Source organism: Triticum dicoccoides, chromosome 5B (assembly GCF_002162155.2).
Source record: "Triticum dicoccoides isolate Atlit2015 ecotype Zavitan chromosome 5B, WEW_v2.0, whole genome shotgun sequence".
In the NCBI taxonomy this organism is placed as follows: Eukaryota; Viridiplantae; Streptophyta; class Magnoliopsida; order Poales; family Poaceae; genus Triticum; species Triticum dicoccoides.
In genome coordinates this window covers 38,219,309-38,224,513 of record NC_041389.1, presented here as the reverse complement: position 1 = coordinate 38,224,513, position 5,205 = coordinate 38,219,309, and positions in this window count along the sequence as shown.

Sequence of the window (5,205 nt, the reverse complement as noted above, 5' to 3'; positions counted from 1 at the left end):
CCTTCCCAATTCGGTTTGGGCTTGGGGGGGCGCCCCCTCCTTTGCTTCTTCTCCCTCCTTTCCACTAAGGCCCAATAAGGCCCATATACCCCCCGGGCGGTTCCGATAACCTCCCGGAGATCTGGTATTGTCCCAATCTCACCCAGAACCTTTCCGGTGTCCAAATATAGTCGTCTAATATATCGATCTTTATGTCTCGACCATTTCGAGACTCCTCGTCATGTCCGTGATCACATCCGGGACTCCGAACAACCTTAGGTACATCAAAACTCATAAACTCATAATAAAACTGTCAACGAAACCTTAAGCGTGCGGACCCTACGGGTTCGAGAACTATGTAGACATGACCTAGAACTGTTTCCGGTCAATAACCAATAGAGAAACCTGGATGCTCATACTGGCTCCTATATATTCTACGAAGATCTTTATAAGTCAAACCGCATAACAACATACATTGTTCCCTTTGTCATCGGTATGTTACTTGCCCGAGATTCGATCGTCGGTATCTCAATACCTAGTTCAATCTCGTTAACGGCAAGTCTCTTTAATCGTTATGTAATGCATCATTCCATAACTAACTCATTAGCTACATTACTTGCAAGGCTTATAGTGATGTGCATTATCAAGAGGGCCCAGAGATACCTCTCCGACAATCGGAGTGACAAAACCTAATCTCGAAATACGCCAACTCAACATGTACCTTTGGAGACACCTGTAGAGCTCCTTTACAATCACCCAGTTACGTTGTGACGTTTGGTAGCACACAAAGTGTTCCTCCGGTAAACAGCAGTTGCATAATCTCATAGTTGTAGGAACTTGTATAAGTCATGAAGAAAGCAATAGCAACATACTAAAAGATCAAGTGCTAAGCTAACGGAATGGGTCAAGTCAATCACATCATTCTCCTAATGATGTGATCCTGTTAATCAAATGACAACACATGTCTATGGTTAGGAAACATAACCATCTTTGATTAATGAGCTAGTCAAGTAGAGGCATACCAGTGACATTAAGTTTGTCTATGTATTCACACATGTATCATGTTTCCGGTTAATACAATTCTAGCATGAATAATAAACATTTATCATGATATGAGGAAATAAATAATAACTTTATTATTGCCTCTAGGGCATATTTCCTTCACATATGCCTTTGATCCATGATCGTACGTGTTATAGTGAATATATCTAGATGAAGGATAGGACAACAAAGTCACCCTTATGGATCTCACACTGATGTATTGAGGCATGAAAACGATTGTCACTGAAGAAAGGAGGTCACCTGAACTTGGTAGTTGATTGCTTGATCGAGTGTTGTTGGTCTACCGAATATGATGGACGGCCTCCGTGGCAAGTGCTTTGGCATATATACGCGTGCATGCACATGAAGCTTGTGATTCTCAGTTAGAGTAGGAATCTGATTGGGAAACTATGTTTGTGAGCGATTTTTTGCCTCTTGCCTTCTTATTAGGGGATGCACCATTTTTGCCAGCTAACACATCAGTCACCCTCCAACAACATCATGAAAACTGGCCAGCTAACACATCATGCAAGTTCCCAGGAAGAACTAAATGATATATTCTTTATTGCCTTGACTATTCCCAGCTAATGTAATGATTAACACTATGAAATAGAGTATAAGACTAATAGCCTCTAAAAATGAAAGTAAAACTAATAGTAGTATATGTTCTTAAGGAAAAAACCGGGCCCCCAAAATTTTGGGGACCTGCCAGACAAGGGCCCGTCAATCATGCAGTGAAGCAAACTTCTTGGGCTGGTCCAAAGTTTGTTTACATGTGACAACGATTCAGCATGCATATAAAACAAAACAAAAAATGAACTTTCACAAGATGAACTGCAGGGCTTTCAGTCAGTCTGATAACAAATCGAGGGGGAGGGGGCGATAGGTAGCAGGTTCCATTAGCTGTTTATGTAGGTTTTTGGTTGATATAATTTGGTTAAAAATAAATAATAGAGGCATCCAAGGGATAAACTAACTCACTCTGCTTCTCATATCTCCTTAGTGCAGCCTTGACCTTTGGAGAGATCCTTCTATGAGCCCTTCTCTATTTATGTCCCTCAGACATGGTAAAATGGAACTGTCGTTCAGAAATGTGGGAGTTGGCCTCTGCTGCTGGGTTGGCACACCAACAATGCAATGGTATTCAGAGCACAATAGCATGTGTATCTGGTGGACACACTAAGAGGAGAGCTGATACTAGCCTCCATCTTGTAGCAGTGACAGGACATGAGGCGCTACCATAACTAAATCGAGTCCGCATTGGGATTTAACAACTCTTAGCAATCTTCATTACTTAGGAGTTTGTACTCGATCATGTCATTCATAGTCGATTGACTACATCATCACCGTCATGCTAAAGCTTGAACGTGCTACCTATGTCCTTCATTCTCAAAACACAATCCCAGCGGTGTGCTAAGCTTACATCAAGCGTCCAACATCATATCGTTTGTCTTGAAAGGCGACTTTGATTCTAAGATTTGCATCTTATATGTGGTTCTAGTAACCTTTTGCTTCACCATCCTTTGGCTTGATGTCATCGCCAATCAATTACGGCTTCATGAAACATCTCGATGAAATGTGTCATGATCATTGTCAACATTTTGACTTCTTCCAATAGGTCAATTGAATTCATGATGAGAAATACCATCCTTGTCCTCGATGATTGTGTTATCATCGACAACATTCTTGCCTTCCCTCCAACACAAAATTGTTTATGATTTGTGTTGTACCTTGAGTTCCTTGCTTTCCAACTTATGTTATGTTCTACCTTGGAGTATTACCATCTTTTATAACAAGAATGTTGTGAGAATTTCACCACCTATTAAGAATTCTTGATACAAGTGATACTTCTTGCCATCTCCATTCATTTCTTGGTCCCCGTGTTGTTCCTAACCGGAATACCAACAAGTGAATGGTGATGTATAGGTTCAAACTTCTAGCAACCCTATTGCTTGTAAGTTAATGAACGATAATTTCATGCTTTGTGAGTTAGCTATTAAATCAACATTCTAACATTGATCAAGCTACCTAGTCCAGGTTTCCGGGTGCACCTTTTGATCAATGTTTAATTGTGGATGTTCTCCTCGAATATACTTCTTTATATACTTTGGTATTCCCAATACTATTACTTTGTTCATATAATTTTGGAAATCCATCCCTATTGAAATCTCGATGGATTGTCGCTGAGACCAACTTACGGTATATTTCAAGATCCCATCATCACTATGTAATTAGTATTATCATACGATATGTTAACCCTAGGAGGAGTACAATGACAGCCACACGCCATCGAGCTTGGAGGGCCATGGGTGCTTGGCGACCACCGTTGCACAGTTGAGAGTTAGTCTGAGGGCGCTGTTGGTGGCTACGGAGCCTGAGCAGAAGAACTTGGTGCAGCGATCCTCAATGATGATGCGCGCGGCAATGATGGGTCGGTTTCGACGAGGACAAGGTACCTGGCGGCCTCACAGTCGGTGAGGTGAGGGAACAAGCATGTGAGGAAGGTGAGAGACCATTGAAGGAGTGATGTGCCATGTCCACAAGGATAGTCTCGTTGGCAGGATCTGCTATGGCGGCAAGCGTGACGCTCATGACTACATTAGTGACCAGATTGAGTAGGCCGACACAGGTCGCCTTATTGAGGATGCACTTGTGGGTATGTTCTATAGTGGAAAAATTGGGTAGTCTAAAATATGGACAGATCAATATGTCATACAACCCATCAGATTATGAAGGTGATAGAAGGGAAAAAATCATTGGACATGCAGTCTTCCAAATAGGCGCAGCACCAGAAAGTAAGGAGTATTACAATTTTGTTATCTCTCATCAATATTTCTGTCAATGCTACTACTCCCAAGGAGCACTCATAAAGTCTGGCATTGGGAGGTTTCATGCGTCAGACCTTAATGGAAATATATTTTCCTTTGCCGCGGTACTCATGGTAAGTCATTATATTAATATTACATATTCTGCAAAGAGATGTTGTGTAATGAAATTTATTTCTGTAGGCGATGAGTGGCGGTTGCAGCCCTAGGTTGGAACTAATTTGGAATTGAATGAACATAACAAGCCTTTAATGTCCACCTTGAAGCCTAAGCTTGCCAAGTAACCTGATATCAAGGAAGAAATGGTACACCACTTGATGACTTGTTTTGCTAGGGTAGATGTTTGATATTTTGAAGTTCATTGAACGATTATGATAATTTGACCATGTTTTTGTATCGGGTTCAGTGAACTAAAGCTCTATTTCCTTCTTTTGTACTATCCAAGATCAAGGAAATAGACAATCCAGGTGTGTGATGAAAAAAGAATCGCCTTTGCATGGGTGCCCAGAGGTAGCACTGAGCGTGATGAAAAAAGCCCAAGCTTGCCAAGAAGCCTGATATAAAAAAAAGAATTGCCTGACTTCAGGTAGCACTGAGACTAAACTTTTCATAGAATGACTAGTTTTAATTTTTCAGTTGTCTGTGTATGCAATTTCTGACATGAACTGTATTATGCAGATCAATAATTTTCCGGCGTTTCATCATTTTTATACTAACTTTTATATTTTTTAAATTATTTTTATCATAGTTTATATACCTTGTCATATAATAATAGAATCACATATTGAATATAGTGACTTTATATGGTTGTAATGTAATTACTAGAATACTAAACTTATTTTTTGTAACAACAATTATGTTTGAATTATTTTTCATAATTACATAAGTTATATAGTGTATACATGTGTGTGTGTGTTCATTTATATTTTAAAAGCATTAAATATCATGCTGGATATCTCTTAAATGTAGGTCTGATTGATATCTCAATAGTGGTTTTCTTGTGTATCATTAGGCACATATAATTATAGAAACTTCTACATTATAAATTGAATCATGAGGAAATGTTTCTTGCAATGTGGCTTCAATAATAAAGTGATACATGCGCATGGTCGGTACTAGATATCACCACTTATAGTAATCATAGATGAACATGAAAGTGCTTGTGACTGTACTACTCATAAACAAGATTTGATGGTTTGATACACTCATCTGGAAAAAATTTGTGAAACAAGATTGGGTGTGGAACGCTGCGACGAATCCTGTCAGTGTACTCGCGGGGACCAGTCAAGACAACCACGTGACACAGATTTGGCTCTAAGATTGGCAATGAGTTCCAAGCCTCTCGGTGTTTGCGTGAAGA